Source organism: Struthio camelus, chromosome 2 (assembly GCF_040807025.1).
Source record: "Struthio camelus isolate bStrCam1 chromosome 2, bStrCam1.hap1, whole genome shotgun sequence".
In the NCBI taxonomy this organism is placed as follows: Eukaryota; Metazoa; Chordata; class Aves; order Struthioniformes; family Struthionidae; genus Struthio; species Struthio camelus.
In genome coordinates, this window is record NC_090943.1 from 98,210,775 (window position 1) to 98,231,203 (window position 20,429).

Below are 20,429 nucleotides of genomic sequence, written 5' to 3' on the forward strand. Positions count from 1 at the left end.
CTGCATTAATACAAAAAAACTTGAAAAGACAGCTTCAGCTGAACTTCACACCAAGCGCAGAGAATTGCTAACAACAATCGTCAAACACAGCCTCATTGCAAGGCAGCGGTAAATGCTGCCCCTTCCAGTTGTCTGCACAGTGATCTGGCGAGTGAGGTCGTGGGTAGCAGACAGCTGTTGGATGTGAACGCCCACAGTGTGGACTCCACAGCTGTTGTGGGCTTTGGCCTAGAATATGAAGATGATAATGGGACATATTTGCCTTGCTTTTTATCTACATCTTATCCACTTCTATTTGCACAACACAGAGGTAAAGAATGGAAGTGGAGAAAACATAACACTTGGCCTTACATTAGCTGCTGCTATTGCTAACTGCTATGATTCTGCACTGAGCCACAGGCAACCTTGGCAAAGCCTGCCATGATGCTTCTTCCCTTCCTTTGTGGATTCTCCACATGTCAAGGCTAACTTTTATTTCTTTTAAATACTTTAATATTTCTAAACTTTTTTTCCCTTTGGAAATTACCTACAGATTGTAAAACCAATTACTGAGGCTGAAAATTATCATTATAACATTCCCTAGAGATGTGGAGTAAAGTACATTCCCCACTGTCATGACCTGCAGCTGACTCTTGAGGAAAGTGGAAGGGCTCGCAAGAGGCAGGTAACCCAGGCCATTACACACTGTAGGGAGCCATGCAGCTACGTTTATCACGGAAAGTATAAGGCCATAGTAAGCTTCCACCCTGCTGGGTGCCTGTGGCTGGGCTGGTTCCTCCGTTTGTTCGCTGACTATCGTCATCATCAGGGTGGAGGTGCTCCCTCATATGAAGCCAGGGGAGAGCATGCAAAAGCATTTGCAGTAGCATTGAACTCCCCTTTGGTTGTTGCTGTAATTGCATGGCTGGCTGAGTGCCTTGGTATTTTAGGAGCCTTCTGGATTCTACGTTGACTCAATTGTCTTCAAGCAGCATCTGCAAGTAGAACAAGTAACACATCTTTGCCGCTTAACTACAGCAATGCAATGCAACTGATCACAAATCTATTGCCCTGTTGGAAATCACAGCTTGTGCAGAGTGTCATATTATGTTTTCTTACCCACAGTGGCCAGTGGGAGCAAATAAAGCTGCCGACCAGCCTGCACAGTCACTTTCCATAAATTATCTAACCAAATCTGAGATCCTTTTCAGGTCTCCAGCCCAGTGTAAGAGTGTAATCTGCCAGGGGCAAAGTGAAGGAAATAGATAACTCCAGCTCTCAGTGTTCCCCTATTTACCTCCTGGAGAAAGTTGCTCTACGCAGGAGATAGATAGACATTTTAGGGACACCATCTAGTACTAGGGGATAAACTTTAACAGGGACTAAGGATCAGCATTAGAGTCATCCCTTTCCAGTTCTTTGCCTTTTCAAAACTGACTCATAACAAATAGGCATTAATAAAAGGAAGAAAAGACATAAGAATAAAACCATCTCAGTTTCCTTTTCTTTCTACCCCAAAAGCAAACCCCACCTTTACCTATGTAGCCCTCCCATTGGGGAAAGCACATCACGGCTGTTCGCTACACCATTTAGTGCATAAATGGGAGAGGTTCAGATAAGCTAGGGTTGTGAGAAGTACCTAGGAATCTGTTCTGGAAGAGAATAAGAGTCATGCAGTCACTGTGCATGAGAATAAGCCACTTTTTAGGGGGGAGGAAGGAAGCTTAAAAATAGGCCAATTATTCAAAACACTGTATTCCTCAGAACTCTAGCAAGAAATTAAAAGAGGGGGAGGAAGCACCCACCAGGCCAATAGGGTTTATTTCTATTTCCCCTGAAAGAGAAGATAGACCCCCGGATGCCCGCACTCTGGCTTTACACTTCTCCGAGAAGGAAAAGTAAGCATTTGGGGGTACTGGGAGTCGATTTTGCATTGCTCTGAGATAACAAGGGAGGCTTTCTATACCTACTCACATGGGAGATATCTGTACCTAAGTTCTGAAGTGCTTCAGACAGGAATTGCTTCTAATGGCATACACATTGGCTACAATTAATGTCGCTGATTGCCACACTTCAGTAAGAGCCCTCTCAAAGCTTGACTTGTGCCACTTAGAATACGCTCCGAATAAGAAATAAAAACGAGGAGTTTCTTTCTTCGAATTGCCTTATTACTGCCCTCAGTAAAATGTTGAAACTAAAAATATGTGAAAAATATTTCAATGTGAACATCAGGCTCATATTTTCTTGAATAATTGAAAACAGCCTATCTGAAAATATTCAAAATAAGTGAAACACATTTCAAATTTTGCAGTAGATGAAGTTCTCAATCTATTTTTATTTTAAATACCACTCAGATGGTTCTATTTTTCCTACTGAAGAAAAAATACGGACTTCATTATTTAAGCTTTTGGTATCCAGAACTACCATAAAGAGTCAGCTGCTAAGGACTTATATTGCCAGCGGTTTGGAACCTCAGCCAAAATCACATAATACCGAAACAAATGTAGCAGTGCATTGGATGGAATGGAATGGTTCAGTTGGAGGAAACATGCTGGTCTTTCATTGCATAAAATGTTAAAGAAAAAAAAAAACACTCAATCCCAAACACTCTACAATTAAAAAATGCCCCAGACAGCCACATCGTTTGGCTTGAGAAATTTTATGACCTATTGAGATTAAACACTGTTTGGAGGGCAGGGGGCATTAGCAGATTTTCTTACATTAAATATTTATATCAGATATAGATTTCTGGCCCTATCAGATGTTACTTCCTTTCCTTTGCTTGTTTGTAGTTATACACAGGTTAGAGTTTCTTGAAGCCTGTGCTTTAATAGGAGAAAGGTTGATACTGTGTGAAGTTATGGAGGGACCAGAGAGAGAGGCTAACTATGGGGTTTTTTGGTTAGCCCTCAGAAGGGAAGCCCTTAGCTGCAGACTTGCTCCTATCTATCAAGAATAGCCCATGGCATGCTGTGCCTTTCTCAAGGAAGAAATACTAACACCTCAGCCTTTTTGCAGCTCTCCCCTGCATGAAGAAGCTCACCTGAAGGGATACTCTTTTTTTTTTTTTTAAGGATACTGCTGCTAATAGGAGAATGACTGCAGAAGAACAAAGTCAGAGAGGTGTTTTGGATTACGCATTAGATCCTGCCAGGGTAGAGATCGTTTCATTATGCCCGGTTTTGCTTTCTGTAGCTGCAGCTTTGCTCATGTAGATACTCGTCGTCTTCTTACTGACAGCTTTATTTTTCCAGTGAAGTGAAGCTGTCATGGGAGGTCAGTGCTGCAGAGGGAGCAGTGACCTCTCAGGTGGTTAGGATCAACCCCAGGCAGAGTTAGACAGACAAGTGTTGTCTGTTTCCCTCTCACATGGGAGCTGGTCTCAGGAGTACCAGGCACTGAATTAGCAGAGACCTCATCTTTCAGTTCATGTTGTCTAATGCAAGATCAGTGGGGCATAAAGTTTCTATTATCTGTGTTTTAATAATGGATGAACTTCCCCTCCTCCTGCTCCAAAAAGCCCTACATATAACCCAGCTCGAGGCAGATGACGCAGCTGGTCTTTTGTTTGCTCAGCTCCTTCCAGATGGGTATTCGGTGCCACCTCAGCTGAGTAGGCACAGGGAACATTTTGCTTACATTTGATTTCAGACATGGGAGAACTCCCCTTCTGAGCTCAGCTTTATCTAAGGGTGTTCATTTTGCATTTGTTAGCCCTAGGGATGAGCAGGGCATAAAAAGTGCACTCCTGAAGCTCTGAATTTTCAACTTCACTAGTTCAGTTATTGCTTAGTTATTGACCAACTATCAAAGATGTCAAGGAGTATTATTATTCTGGATGACAAATGTCCATTCAGACAAGAGGTCCTCAGATCTGGATCTCCAAATTTGGTTTGATTCAAAAGACTTCCTGCCAGGTTGCAGATGGATGAAAGCTAACACTATTTCTGGGAAGAAGTAGTGACCCTTTATGATTGGTTTTATCAGGACAAGGACATATAATTAATTTAGAAGTTTATGTTATTAGCTTAGTGCAAGGAAAATGCTAGAAACAGTTGAGCAACTCATCATTATTTCATAAAAGGAAAATTATGGGCTTATTTTTAGTTGAAGCAGAAAAATCAAACTCAAACTGGCATGGAATTGCAATAGAAGTGTTATTGTTGGCCTGTGGAGAATGATTGGAAACGGCGGGGTGGGAAAGCACCAGAAGGAACGACAGAAGGTTTTGCTGGCACCTAGATCTGCAGGTCATCATGATCACAGCACATCCTCATGCAGCTTCTCAGGAGACAAGGGCTGGGAAAACAATGGACAGCCTAAAACAAGAGACAGCAATTAAGAGATGATGATGGAAGATGAAGAATAGGGCTGGAGCTTTATGGATATGGAGATGAAGAACAGCAAGTAAATCCTAATGACTCACAGAGGTGGGAAAGGATGAAGAGACAAAAGTTTCTAATTGCTGAAAGCTCCTTATAGTGCAAAAAGCTTGTGAATATATGAGTATGATACTGTGAGCAAGTAAAATTAGCTTGTTTTAAATTAAAACCACCTACTTCTGTAAAGTGTAGCTTTGAGCTTTACTACAGCTGCAACATTATTTGCTGCAGAACAACAGTCAATACGTTTGCTGACAAGGCAAAAGTCAAGATGAGACAACGCAGTGTCATGGGTATATTTACAAAATCAGCTCTGAATATTTAGATCTTGTTCAGGTATCTGTGCAGTATAGCTCCCAGCTCCACCACTTACAATTTCTAGGAAAAAGAAAAACATAAACATGTAAAGCATACATGGATGTTGCGCTCCTTGACTGACACACAAGCCCATCAGGGAAGCCAAGAAGTGGTCTCGGTTATTTATGCCAGCCATTGCTGGCGTTGTACGTTGTACCACCCTGCTGGATAGCGTCAGATGGATAGTTTCATACAGTGCTAAGAATACCTTCTGTGCTCAGATCAGTGTGAGGACTTTATCATTTATTCTTGATTATGCTTGATAGGACTGAGCCATAAACTTTAAAATTTTGAAGCTCCAAATTCACGTCTTTAGCTTGGGCCACACATCTCTTGAACAAAAACACTTTGATTGCTGTTCTAACAGCTGTGGGTTTCTAGTTCTTTGCCTGGTGAAAAAACCAGAACATTTTTTACTTAACAGTTCATCCCAAAAACACAAATAAAACTCATTTATTTAGTTCAGAAATGTCAGTCAAGAAAAGAGTTATAGACCTGTCTTGTTTTCAAAAATGACCTGTGTGACAGAGGATTAATCAATAACCTGCCATTCCCAAAGCACATTGCAGAAATCATGTCCAATTTTCTGGCTCTTGGACAAAAAAAAAAAAAATCGTACACAGTCAATTTCAATAGTGAAATGGTTATACTTATCTCTTCCAAACAAGATTATATTATTGGAGGAACTCAGAGAAGACAGAAATTGAACTCCTCTCAGGCAAAACAGGACAGAAGGGAAATGGCACGTGGCCAGCAGATGTTAGACCCTTATTCCATTTGCACTCAAGAAAGTGACCTCCTTCCTTAGGACGTTGGACGTGTCCCAAAGAGACAGTTAACCATGAGGTCTAGACAGAAATCCTCCTTGAGAAACACCTCTCTGTTTAATCCCCAGAGCTTCAATTTGCAATGAAGCAAATGTGACAACTATTGGATAAATGGCAAGATGGTTCTAGCACATAGTGCAAACTCAGATTGTTCTCCTACCCCCGCTTCTGCTGGAAAACCCCACACATCTGTTCAGAGGAATTAACAGCTTCTGCTGTCTGACAGCGAAACGATAATGCCTTATATTCCTGGCATATGGTTAGTGTGTACAATTCACTGTGCAGGAAGAGGTCAGCTGCAGTTTGCATCTCTAGCAGCAGTGTTAACACTAAAACAGTGAAAGTATGGAGCCGTTTTAGTAAAACAATAAGAATAATAGGATGCAAAAAGCATCTCCATTTGCTCTGGGAACAACCAATAGCACATAGGAAAAGAATCATCCATGTTGGTTCTCGAAGCAAATCAACTGCAAATACATTTACAAGAAGTGCAACAGTCCTCCTGCATCGTGCATGGCCCCCACCATGTTATAGTCTTGTCTTTACTCGTGCGATTTACTAGGAGTTGTGTATACATTTTAATCAGTTTCATTAGTTTGCTTTCATAAGCCAGGCCCAAGCTTTGAAGCTCAGTATGCAATTTAAGCAGGTTCTTCTCCCCTTTTTCTATCTATCTGCTTTGAACAGTTGAGTAAGTTCAAGTTCTCATTTAAATGAGGCTAGCTGCAAAATTTTAGAGTGACAAACCAGAGCAAGGTCACTGTTCGTTTTCATTGCAACAGCAAATGGAATATTTTAGAAAGGCTTATGTGGGGCTGAGGTAGAAATTTAATGAAGACGTTCTTACAGGTTAGACAAATGTCAGTAGTATAGTCAATCATAAACCCAAATTTACCCATTTTTTGTGTAAGTGAGTGGGCAGGTGAGTTTGACCACCTTTTTATTTACTACTGCATAGCCAAATCAATTGAATTTGTCTGTGTCTCACCAGAAACTTATCTTCCTCTAATGCTTCAGAACTAGGTACGTACAAAATTAATTTAGAAAAAGCAGATGCTTAGAATCCATAACTTCTGAACATTTTTACAAGGTAGAGACTGCCAAAGCCAAATTAAGCTGAATTTTGTTTTTCTAGGTGATCATTAAAGACCCAGCTCTTCAGGCTTTACCTACATTTTCAGTGGACCAACAGGTTCAGATAAAAATAAGTGTAATGGATCAGCCTTTTCGTGGTATAACTCATCTCCAAGAACCCCAATATCATCTTACAGCTGCTGTAAGTTTGGTCCTGTTACTCCAGAAGTCTTTCCAGCACTGGGATGTGGGATAACTACCTAGAATTTTTTCAGAGGCCTCTGCCTCTTTAAGTTAATGGAAATTCTCTTAAGCAGGAACTGTAGTCAGTACTTTTCTTACTAGTCCAGAAAAAGGAGAACAATATCTCAATGCTCACATCCCAGCTCAGTACAGTGCAACTTTCTAGGAAGTCTATGGGAGTTGCGAGTGTGCAATAATTGCATGGCTATGACTTTATAAAGAGAGCAACAACATTAGTAAAGCAGCATGGCTAATTTGCTATTCAGGGTTTTTTTCCTAAGTCATATTTAATTACTATCCTTATTTCTTTGCCCACTACCCTTTCCCCCCGCCTTCCTCTCTGAAGAGCTGCGGAATTTCGATGCTAAAGAGAAGCTGATTATGCTGCGCGCTGGCACCAAGCTGTCCAGGCTACACACAAAAGATCATGAATAGGCAGGCGTGTACTTGCTCCAAATATAGTTCAGACGCCACTTAGGCATTTAGAACTAAAGATCTGCTACTAGCAACAAGTCCTCCAAAAGTGTGCGATTTGGCATGCCTGGAGCTGTTAAGTGGATGCAGGCAAAAAACTGCTGAAGTTATGGGGAAAGAATATGAAGGGTGCTAATTGCCATCTGCCAATGCCTCAAAAAAAAGTCTTTGTGATAGACTTTCAGCATGAGAAAATGTAATAACAGCAACAAAGTATTTACAGGAGAATACATTTAACAAAGCAAGAAGTGCTCAGACGTAAGAGGCACCTGGCAGCAGAGGAAAATGCTTCTGTGCTATAAACCAAACATTAATGCTTCTGTTCTGATGTGCATCTGTTACTTTTTATTCTTGAGAATCCATAGTTAGAAGGTCCTCTGTTTGAAATAGTAATGGCAATATAACAACAAAAGGGCTGATTTTCTACAGCATCTTGTGCCGGCATTTCTTCTTCAATCACATTTTTAGCGGACAATTAGATCTGAATACGCTGACAAACGGCAAGATACCCTATGCCCATCATACAACTCTGCTCTGACAGCCCTGTAACACACTGGCTAGTTTGTTTGTCTCTCACTGCTTTCAGTCAGTGAAATCAGAACGTTTTTAGCTGTCTAAAGTATACCCTAGACAACAGTGACTGACCTTTAGATTAACCAGTAGAGATATTACCCTTTTCATGTAGGAGTTGTTGGGTGTCTCAATTCCCCAGCCACATATGTAACAGCTGGAGGGTGGAGCAGAAGGAAACAGAAGAAAATCAACTGGGGAACTTTGATGCACATCTCCCCTCCTCTACTTGACAGATGGCCCACTTCTAGTACCGTTTCCAGGCAGACACCCAGGAGCCTTATTTTTTCTGAGACTGGTCACGTAAGAATTCATAACTACATGCATTAAAGCACCTAAAGTCCCCAAGAGCTCAAGCCTTGAACAGAGTGCCGTTCAGCAAGAAAACCAGCAGCTGCTCGCACCCAACATAGGCCATCCCAGACCCAGCTGAAGCACTGGAGCAGGAGGCCACCTCCCCACCAGTGGAGCTAACCAAGTAACCCCTGGAGTAAGCCCAGACCGGCCAACCACGAGAGGGAGACAAGCTCACACGCTTGGCCAATAGGTAGCCCTTGCTGTCTGGGTGAAGTTTCACAAGGTTCAGTGGTGAGCTCACAGCTGATGCCAAATTTGCCACAGTGCAGAGGAGAGCACGAGAGCACACCGTCGTAACAGGCCTCACAGCCTGCCGCCTTCATCACCAGGGGTAGCTGAGCCCTGTGTGAATGCGTCCAGGTGAGATGGACACAGACATGCTGCTTTTTTTCCTTGACCCAGCTTGGAAGATATCTTTCTCTGTCAAGCTGCAGGACAGGCTGATTACATTGGAATTATCAGGCAAAGCCGGATTTGTTGGTCTTATCTGATGGCAGTCCCAGTTTTTTCTTGACTGAGGGAGTGGGACTCATGGGGCAAGAAAAGCGACAAAGGAAGGCTGTTGGGACATTCAAACACTGCAGGGATGAGTGTGACATAAAGGCCTAGATAGATCAGAATAGATAAAACAGGCGTGATCATAGACTGTCGAAGAGAAGAGCGAATCTGAAGCTGGTCTGGGAAAATAGTCTAGAAGTAACATGTACCAGCCCAGCTAGGCTATATATCTGCAAAGAAAAGTATTTCGTAGAGAAGAAAACTGCCTGACAATTATCTTAAATACATGAAGAACAGGAAGTTCACAGCTGAACCCTTAAAAGATGCTTCAGAAAGGCTGAGGTGAAAAACAAAATATACCACATCTTTTGAAAACACATGAATTACGATGAAAAAAGTGGGAGGCCTAACCTGAACTCTGACATCCAAATAAATACTTTCCCTTTTCTAATCACTGAGTCTTTAATGAGTTAGGAGAAGGATCCAAATGTCTAACTGTTATGTGAAACCCATATTTAGAATAGGTTAAACTGCTGTTTTCCCTAGGAGGAAACCATCTCCTAATATTGATCACCAGGACCTTGAATTTTTGGGAATATTTTGGACAGACCTAGACTTTGTGATCTAAGTCCATCTCTCACTATAAGGACAAGTCTATGTTTTCAAATATTTTCACCACTGGAAAGAGAAAGAGCCAACTATTGGATCAACCCGAAAAATATTCTTTCCTCCATATCAGCAAAAAAAATTGGATTAACTAACCTACTTTGGGTGATGAACAAAGAAAACAGCAAAGTTTCTTTTACAGCAAGCAGCAACCAGAGATGGTAATACTTCAGTGAGATGTAGTTGACGTTTCACTTGGCTTTGCAGTCACTTTTCTGCCTTTGTTCTGAAAGGTTCAGAAGTTTTAGGGATGAGGAAAATCAAGTCTCGCTTCCTGTAACACAGGCCACAGACCAGCATCCAATATCTTCTTACAGAGCAAAGTAACTTGGATTTGGCTACAGCATATCCTTCAAGAAGATATACAGACTCGAAGATGCAGATGAAGGTCGTACAAAGTGACGCCTACCCACCCCATCATCAGAAGAACCCATGATTCTTGATGTCTTTCCAGCTCAGTGAGGCTGACAGGAAAGATTGGTGGGAGGACAGGAAGAGCTTTGCCTTATATATTAAAATGGCACCTATCTCCATCTCATCTCATCTGGCAGACACAGCAGAAAAACATAGCCAATAGCTGAATGAGATCAGTTTGCACGATGCCCAAGCCATGCACAGTAGAAATGAAAACTGCAATTGGAGAAAGCACCTGGGAGACTTTGTAACAACCCTACGTATTTCCTCAAGTCAAGGACTTAGCATTTTTAAAGGTCACGAGTCAGGGTTTTTCCTAAAGTTAATCCCAGACATTGAAGTTGTAGCTCTGGATGAGGTTGCATTATTTTTTTTATACCTGGCTTAGCAAGTAGGTGTGATTTTTTTTTTTACTGGTCTCATAACACTTAATTAATATCTTTGTCATCTGCAGAGTAAGCCAGTGCAATGCATCAGAAAAAGCTGTTAAGCTTGGTTATCATTCAAAAACATCTTTTAGCACCTGATACTGACATTGGGCCTTGCTCCACAGAAGCAGCATGTTGTATAGTCATGGTCTGAGGGCTCTCTTGGCTTCTCTTCATTCCCAGGATAATAAAGCAGCCCAGTACATTGACATATAAGCAGCTAAGTGATGGTGACCAAAGAATATGGTTATCAAAGAATCTGACACTCACCATCCCTAAGCCTCATTTGCAGCTATAGTAGCTGTCAACTGTACTAGTAAATGTAAACAGGTCAGGAACCTGCATGATAAGCTGGCAGCGTCCTAGCATCTTCTAGGCCCCATGTGAAGCCCCTCAGACACCAGGACATAATTATTTGGGAGGGGGATTGGTTCAAAAGTGCCGGTAATCCTGCGAGAGCTGTGTTGCTTCCTTCCAGAGCAATGTTTTCACAGCATGGATATGCACTGTGCATCAAGGCACATCAGAGCAGAGTTTTAAGATGCAAGGCCTTCTAGAATAGCACTAGAGGACTACGTGGGGCAGAGAGAACCAAACCTGGCACAGCTTCACCTGACTATCTGTTGGGTATGTCTGTACAAATATTGAGGACAGCGCTGGTGCCACAAACTACCTCAGGTCACTGTCCTGTAGAGAGCAACCTGGCACAAGCCAAAGCTGTACCAGGCAGTGCTAATGAGCTGTATGTACACTATACAGCTATAAGCTGCATAGACAATAAGAAGTCAATACTTGATGTTACTTCCTGGTTGTTTTAGTGATGTGGATTCTGGATATGTTCAGGCTCATAGACCTTCTTCTTGAAGCTCATTTGATCTCATCACCTTTGTTAAAAGATGCTCTCAACTAGACAGCAAAGGATGTTCTCTTGATCCAACAGAGAGAAGTCCACTTTTTTATGTGACCAGCGGTGGGACAGGAATAACAGGATTGGACTAATTATTTGCAAAATACTATGTTAGTGCAAATTTTCAAGGAACTTTGTTACAGTGAGGGAAGACAGACTGAAAGAAAGCTAAGGCTGTGCTAGTACCAAAAAAGAGTAGATGAAATGACCCAGGTAACTATAATCCTGGCAGCCTGGATAAAATAATGCAGAAGCCAACGCAAGATTCAATTAATAAAGACTAACAGGAAGCTAATTAAAAATGCCAATCCAGTTTATGGAAGAGACCTTATCTGACTAAACTTGCATTTTTTTGGTGAGGTTGGAACTTTGACTTATAAAAGTAATAGTATTAGTGTAACATAACACATTTTAACTTCTGTGAGACTTAATACCAAACCAATATTTTCCTTAGCAATTTAGAACAATGGAAACTTATTATGGCTTAGCTGAAATGCACAATAACCGTGGCTCATGGATGGTGATTAATGAGGAAACCATCAGTGAGTGGGGTTGCCTCAACAGAGATCCAGTTGGTATCCACACCCTGCCCTATTCTACATTTGCCAAATAAGCAAGACAACAAAGGAAGACAACACAACTTACTTGAAAAGCTTGCAGATGATAACATGAAAATTTACAGTCATGCACAAATGAAGATGACAAACCCCGACAGCACAAGCTCCCACATTGTGTATCTGAATATGACCAAAATTAAAGTCACATGCCTAGGGATAAAGAATGAATGCCACATCCCATCTGAACACTTCTATGTTGGTAACTGTGCTGGTAAATTGAGACTGCTTCACAGAAAAGCCGAGAAAACAGCTACACCATCAGAAAACAAATCTAGTTAAAAGATTCATGGAGCTCAATCTATTTAATTTAAATAAGTGGAGGGGTTGAGGACAGTCCATAGGCGAAATGAAATTTGGCAACAGATGGCATAGACAGAATCAAAGTCTGAAAGGTGACAGAATCAAAGTCTTGACATAATGCAATTAAAAATAAGATTCAAACTTTAGAGGTAAAATTCCATATCCTTAGATTTCTAAAAAATATTTTAAACCCCAGATGGACTATTTGGCTAATGAAAAGAACCAGTCAGGGTGAGTCTTGTGGCCAGTGCTATATAGATGGTCAACCTAGATTATGACACAAAGCCCCATCTGACTTTACAACCTAGGGATGGTCTAACATGGATTATTGGTGATAACACTGACAAACTGTTGTAAAGCAAATTATCCCCAGCTGATTACGTTGTTTTACAGTAGGTGCCCTGGGTCAGACTTCTGGCTGTACACGTGCCCAGGGCTTGAGTTACTGCAAAGGAACGTTGATGCACATTGGGAAGGTGTTATGGGACTAATCTATTCTTGTTGTTACTGTGGCATGAAGAAGCAACAAAAGAGATGCTGGCCCCAACGTGTCCAGCATTGTATATGAGCTCTGTAACAGATGATCTGAGCTTACAAGTTATTTAGACAGCTGAGTCTAGGACAAGAGTGTAGATAGACTTCTTATCATTGCAAGTGGAAAAGAGCACCACTGAGCAAGGCCAAAGACAAAGTTCGCAGTAGATTCAGGAACCCAGTGCAGATTTCTCCAAAGCCCAGTGTCCTTGCCAAAGTTACCTGTGTGCTGATCTGCTGCTACAGGCTGACAAACAGCCTGCTCTTCTGCCTGGCAAGCCCAGGTCTCCCACAAGCACAGGTTTATTTTTTCTCCCCTCTCTGGTGCTAACATTTCCTTATAAAATCCTACAAGTTCACAGTGTTGACCTCACACAGGAGGCTGCAAAGCATAAACACGCACTGTCCCTTCGCTGCCCCTTAGTGCACTTAGGGCTCTTTCCACTATGATCTTGAGGCTGATCTTGTTTCTGCTGTGTTGCTTTACACACACACACAAACACACACACACACACACACACACACACACACACACACACTTGCTTGATCTTCACTTCCCTCCCTACCCCATGCACCTTACACGCAAACTCCTTCAAGACATTAGTTAATGCAAGTGGCATTTTTAGAATTGCAGTCTATGAGTGGTGTGTGCTCCTCCAGTACATGAGCTGCTTATCAATCATTTAATTGGGATGTCTTGGTCCTCACCCAGATGGTCCCTTTCAGCAGATACCATTGTGTTTTAAAACTTTGGATAATTATAGCCCTGTAAATGGAGAGTGCAAGATTTGTTGGCTGCAGCCAGCTCATCTTTCTTCTGTAACAGCTTCATTGTCTAGTCATTGCCTTATTCACAATGGGAAGAGATTCATGCAAATGGAGACACCCACTTAAAGATGCTCCTCAGCTGGGTAAATAGCAGCAGGAGCCTAGCTGATAGTAAATCGGAGAAGGATTAAATTCTATCAGTAGGTTCTGCTCTGCTGTTTTTTCCTTCCCTACTTCCCTGGGCATACAAAACAGAAGGTAATGAACCTAGCGTATATGCTACCCTGTAAACTGATTTAAAGAATATTTAAATGCTGTCTACACTGGCCAAAAATGCCCTGTCAGCAGTTTTTTTTTCCTTTTAAACAAAACCAATTAATGAGATTCCTGAGGGAAACAGGGTGGTTTCCCTCCATATGCAACTGCAATAGTGAAAATGCAGCTCTAAGGAGGACTTGGGCATTTTTACCAGCACATTGTCCTTTTCTCTCAGATCAGGCAGCCGCTCATCTCCACTGAGGGATCCCGAGGCCCTCCCTGCTGGTTTGCCTACCTGACTGGCCCCCACTCAGCACGGTCCCCGCAGCTCTGCTGTGTCTGGGCCTTTCGGTCCTGCTCCCTTGTCAGTGGGCACCAGCTGCTGCTCCTTAGAGCTATTGTTCCTCTGTGTCGGTCCACATCCTCTGCAGCAGTCCACAATGCAGAGGAACTGCCCTCCTCTAAGTTTAAAAAATTATCTTTGTCCAAATGAAAGACTAATCGCTAAACAAATTGATGGAAGCTGTTGTCAAAGTGCTGATGCAGCGTATGATCTTTCAAAGAGAGAGTTCAGCGTGCCAGTCAAAACAACTGCTATTCAGATGCTATGGTGCCCTCCAGGGAGGGAGGTCTAGCATCCTGGGTGTATCCTGGACACAGGGTGCCTGATTGTGTTTAAGGACGCCTCAGTTAAAGGGAAACCATAAAATAAAATTCTCTAAAATAAAAAAATTTGCTCGTAGCACAAAAGAAAATCTCAATTCCTGTTTCTTTAGAGGTTTGCTAGCCCAGAAAAAAATGGGTGTACTTCTTTTTTTATTTCTTTACAAACCAGATTTTCTATTCTGATTGCCTTTGAGAATCCATGGGTGTCTGCAGAACAGGGGAGTTTGCAACATCAGCCATATCATATGAGTGAGAGAAAAAGCAATTTTTAACCAGACTCCATATTTATTTGCTGCGTAGCTTGTTTAGGAAAATACCTATCCATAAAAATATCCACACAAAAGATTAAACACTTCTCTTGATTATGAGACAGAGAGCTTGCAGCTCACCTCTGAAACCTGAGTGTAAAACCACTGAGCACCACACTCAACACTAATATTTCTAAAGGTTTAAATAAAATACGGGAAAACTTCGGAAAAAACTTCTATTCCCATCTCCATATTATTTTTCCTTTTTGGAGGATACGCAAAATTCACAGGTCCTGCCTAACACTTATTGAGAAGGTTTAAGAAACACAACATTTTTTTCCCACCTGAAAGCTTCATTCCAGACTTTGTGAGAAAAGGTTACTTAATCAAGGAGCTGATTTATTAAAGAACTTGCAGTTAAAGCTATGAGTTAACTACAGCATTTAAGTGGCATCGAGGTGTACTCAGAAATGATGTATTAGGGCTGGGCATCTTCACAGAGCTTTAGCAGTGCTTTCTCTTTGAATTTCCTTCAGCAAAATATTCTCAGAAAAGTTACAGGCAAAAATTAACAACAAGTGGTTTTAAGGCAACAGTTTGGAAGTGCACCAGAAAAAAAATCAGCTTCACAAAGGTTTAAGCACATGAGTAACTCCTCTGAGTCATTGTATTGTCACACAATACACTGAGTTAAATTTAGGCAGGACCTGGCGAAAGATTAGACTTAAGATTTTCAAAAACAGTTGCAGGCCAATCTGTTTCTGTTCCTACAGTCACAAGAGCTGACTACGCTAACTACACCTTCTTGGCTCGAACTAAACACTGAGGGAAAAAATTATGGGATTGGTCAAATCTGGGCCCCTGCATTGCATTTACCTGTGCAGTATCCTGTTGCCTCCCACTAATGTATTAAGCAACATGACTAACATCTGTCACATATCTGCTCTATCATCTTTCCCCCAAGGTAGAAGTGCGCGTAGAAGAGTGTTTTGTTTTGGACTACGTGTGTGCATGCACGCGCTCACATTCCTTTATGTGTATAGCTAGCTAACGCTGCTTATGTTAGGAAGAGTAAATCGAAAAACTTGCAGCAATGCGTAACGCCGATTTCTCAAATATATCAAGGATTCAATGTGAGTTTTTGCACTGAGTATGCCTGCATGCTTATTTATTACTGTTTTGGTTTCAGTAGGGTTGGTTACCCACCATGCTTAAGTCTTTGTGACGCTGCAACCTTGCTTCTGAACTTTGTGGCTCATGCCAGGTTTCTAAAACTGAAAATAATCACAACGTTATCTTTTGCATGTATTGTTTCACAATTACAATATCTTTATTACATATGTTATTTATTTCCACTGATAGCAGAAAAAGGAAAATTAAGATTCTCCACTATTGTTCCTAATTAAACTATTTGTTTACACAGTGCTGGAAAACTGTAACAAAATCACCTAGAAAAAAACAAGCTGCTCCAAAAGGGAGTATAACTGCTTCCTACTTAATCTCAGGAATTACATTCAATTTACTTGATTTAAACAGATGTGCTTTACTTGGAGTAACACAACGAATTTTGTTTGTGGCACATATTGGATAAAATGGGTTCCCTGTAGTAGAAAAAAATGTTTATCTAAAAACAAAGGGCTCTATTATTGTTGCTCAGCCAGTTCAAACAGCAATGAGTTTAAACAAACATAACATTGACATCACTTGCTACTTATAAAATGTAGAAGTTTGCACTAATAGCCAATTAATAAAATAAAATCGTTATGTTCCCTTAATCACTCAAGTTTAGTCAGTGCATTCTCACATATTTTTTTCTCTGTGATTAGGTTGCTCCATAACTAATTGAAATGGTTTCTAACATTTTGAATAGTATAATCCTGGGCTAATAACATCGATAATTGAGAGCAGCAAGGAAGGGTATTGGATGGTTTTGTGCAAATAAATACCTTTTTAGTATATCTGAATTTTATCAAAAGTAGCATATATTTCATTTAACTGGTTTATATTTCACCTTAAACATGCAAAACTAGCTTTTAATTGGGGTTAAATACTGTTGTTTTTAGGTTTGAAAGTACTTTTTCAGGCTGCAAATTCACAGGCATTCATTAAAATACACAGATCATTTTTCACCCATATTTTGGCTTGGTTTCTGCGCGTTCTAATTTGATACGACTCTCGCGCTCTGTGTCTGAAAGCAAACTGAGAGATCCCAAGATACTATCACAGGAAACACCCTGGAACATAAAAGAAAACTTGGAGAATTTAGCAAGCACTTGCTATTCTCCAGCACTAATGAGGCAGAATCTCCTTGAGATTAATAAGTAACAGTTGACTGTCTAGAAAATAGAGTAGAGAAAGGTGGGGGCAGTGATTGCTTTTCTTAGCGAGGCTGAGTGGAACAAGCCAACCACTACTTAGCAGAGGTGTGTAAAAACTGACAGCTTTAACCTTAACTCCTTCAAGCCCGCAGGAGAATTTACGTCACAAGCTTCAGCTACACCCACTCTTTCCCTCCTGGTCTAAATAGGCATTGCCCTAAACTAGTTTAACCTTCAGTTTCATGAATTAAAAATGTGTAAGAAACTTAAAGGCTTTTTAAAGCCTTATGATCAAGAGATCTGCTAAATACAGGGACTGACCATTAATTCAGGCTGATCATTGGCTTGCCTTGCTCCAGGTAGGTATGGTCAGACGTTTAGAGGGCGCAAGGTTACCGCCTGTATTTGTACCGCAAGGAAAATGCATCCAGGTTTCACTGCTCAGGTTCTTCAGCACATCCCTGCCCTCGTCTGCCCTCCTGTGACTCACCCTCCCAGGAGGCCTTAATAAATAGAGATAAGCAGACTTCAAAAAATCCAGATTCTGTTTGGATAAGTGCCTGAAAGTTCAGAAAGTGGCTTGGAAACACAGTGAGAATAAGCTTTCTTGGGAGATTGCCAAACATTCTCCAGCAAGGCTGGGTTATAAACACTTCAAGAATAGCCTCTCTCGTAGTATTTTGGTGCTATTTGTTTCTCATCCTGTCTGGCTGGGAAAGTAAAGTATCATAAAAACAAAAGGACTAGGGAATAAATCTGAAGGTCTGTTTCTCTCAGGGCTTGTGTCCGAGCCCTGGGTAAATGGGGAGCAGCGTTTTCCGCTCACTTTGCCCGCATCACATGCATGACGCAGAGGGCAAACGACAACGGCATGGTGCACGTCAGGCTTTTACAACAACTGGTGCAATTCTGGCTAAGCCAGGCGAAGGCTGCCGGCCACCCAAGGATGGGCCTCCTTCCCCTTGCGCTTGCTCCTATCTCAGTGAGCTAACCTGACAGCAAACGCAGCCTGCTAAAAACAGAAAAGAGAGGATATCTTTATCCCCATCAGGCTCCCTGCATCAGCTCTCCGCGGGGGTCATACGTGCCTCAGAGCTCGCACAGGGTAGGGGCAGGACGTTGCAAGGCTGGGGCAGGAGATAGGGAGGGCAACCAACCCTTCTCAGCGGCAGACAGCTCTAAAGGGGAAACCGCAGTCAGAGGCCTTGAACATTAAGTCAAAGCTTGTTCCTGCTGATGGAAACAAACTCATCTCTGCTTTTAGGAACTGAGATGAGTCACCATATTCATTCAGTCTGCACTAGAAACTTGCCCTCCTTTCTGAAGTTCACTCACATCTCAGTCTAGGGCATCGGCTCGGAATATTTACTCTGGTGTGAACAACGAACTGGAAGAGCACAACTACATTGCTCCACCTTGGGGCAAGTCACTCCAGGGCCTCTGCCCAAGGTGCGGGGGCACGTTTACCGAGAACAGCAGCCCGCTGGGGGACTGCCGGTGACGACGCAGCAGTCATCACAAACAAGGCCAAGGTAAACCCAACAGATCAGACCGAGAAAACAACAACCCTGGATAACAAAACAAACAGTTCCCGGAATGGGGGAGCATATGAAACCTGTCTGTGTGTCTCACGGTTGGCTGACACTAGAGGTTGAGCAAGCCGCCTGTGGAACAGCCTTTGCACCTGCGAGAGCTGTGTTTCTCAGCAGCTGGGAGTCTCTGCCACCCAGAGAGGGCCAAGCTCGTGCTGGGGGGAAGTTACCCTTGCACTTACCTACCCGCCTCCAGAGTGGGGCTGTTGCCCCACTGCCTTTCCCTTTGAACCTTGTGCCAGATCTAAGGTTCGTTGGACCCTCTCATCTGAGGGCTCACCTGAATGTGTGAATAAGGACGTGGCACAGAGTGTATTTCCATGGCTGTACGTTGCTGTGTCAGCTCATCTCCAGCATGGATCTTAATGTGTAGTCAAGGCATGTGTGTGGACCCTCTTCACCTCCATATGCCTATTTCCATGAAACTTTTTGTAACTTAATCATTTCCAAGTTCTTCAGAATCGAGCAACGGATTCAGGGGTAACTGCGAGGACATGAAAGAGGGGGACTGAAGGACATAGCCAGGCTCAGTGATCATACTGACTTCATTTCCACCTAAAAATAAGCCAATAAACACAGTACCATCACCCCAGCCTTCTCTCCCCTTTGGATGCCATCTGGCAAACCCTGACGAGGTCCTGGCCCTCACAGGCAATAGCACCTAGCTAAACACTTGTCTCCCCTTCGTGCCTCTCCTGGCAGAACTGGGGCTTTCTGCATACTCTGCTGAATGGGGTCAACTGAGTCTACATCAGCTCATTAGGTCTTCAATGGCCAGGGCAAGGTGTATGTGCTTTAATCACAGTGAGACAGCAGTGTGCCCCCTTACATTCCCTAGCACAGATCTCTGGTTCTTTCACGCCAGGCCTGTGAATGGTTTAAATCTGACATAGTCAAAAATTAAATGAAACTCAGCTGACAACAGCTTTCTTTACAATCCCCTAAGTCCAGAGTCACTAAGGGCTATGAACCTTACTGGAATTTTTCAATCAAGTTTTGAGCAAACTGCTGAAAGCTTTTAAGGGGGAGCAGGTTAGATAGGAATTTTGTAAACCTCAGTCTATTTGGGAAAGTGAAGTTCATTCGACTACAAAGCTCAGGAAGAAAAGTGTGTATAGACTGAAAATAGACTGAAGATTTGCACACTTGCCCGCTAATGAAAACTAGTGCCATTTTCACAGCTGTAACCCGTTTTCCAAATTGTACAACACTAAAGAGGTGAGGGGAAACACCAAGAAGACAGGTGCCTCAGGGAAATATGGATTAATCTTTATCCCAGCTGCAAGTTGGCAATGCTTTGGCAAAAGCCACTGCGGGTAGAGGTGGCTCATTTTCACGGACAAGACCTGCTGAAGGCCTATGGGGCACTAGCCATAGACCCAGAGATGCTCTAGCAATCCTCTAACCCCATGTAAAAAAAAGTATCTCATGCCTTACTGAGGAAAAAAAGTCAGAATGATTGTTTTAGCTGTTCCAGCAAACACTGTGAATCAACGTGTGGGCAGACCCGAACGCAGCAAAGGGGAGTCACGCTTTCAGCTTGCCCCAGGGCTTTCCCTGCCCTACGCACCTACGCCCCCACTGCAGTTGCGTGGCCCTGACAAGTGCGGTTATCTTTTGACATTGGTATCTCTTCCTGTTCCCACCCAGGCACACGGACTGTGGAAGGCTGTAAAAACCAGCATAGGAAATGGCGAAGATATTTCTGAGTTTGGTGTTGGGTGCCTGTTTCCTGGGGTGATCTTCTCTCCACCTGACCCAGAGCACAAGCCCATACCATAAGCGTAGTTTGTGCTCAGGCTTGCTCTTGCAAGCTCCTGGAAGAGGCAACCGCAAGCTGGGTTTCAGTTGCTGCCCTCGTTCTCCATTTTCCACATTAGCAGGGCTAAAGGCTGCTAGCCCGCCTCTGTGTTCAGCAAGACATCTCTGTTCGCTTCCTTTGGGTGACGTTC

At 42.5% G+C, this 20,429-nt stretch overlaps 2 long non-coding RNA genes across 2 annotated transcripts in view; both read right to left on the bottom strand.

Annotated features, from left to right (window-relative positions):
• Positions 1-20,429, bottom strand: part of LOC138065973 (uncharacterized) — a 182,261-nt gene that overhangs the window by 27,338 nt on the left and 134,494 nt on the right. The gene's annotated exons all lie outside the window — the stretch shown is intronic.
• Positions 4,335-14,308, bottom strand: LOC138065974 (uncharacterized). The gene is made up of 3 exons (XR_011139052.1): positions 13,949-14,308; positions 4,927-5,107; positions 4,335-4,739 (listed from the first exon to the last, which is right to left on the bottom strand). It is a non-coding gene; the product is annotated as an uncharacterized lncRNA (long non-coding RNA).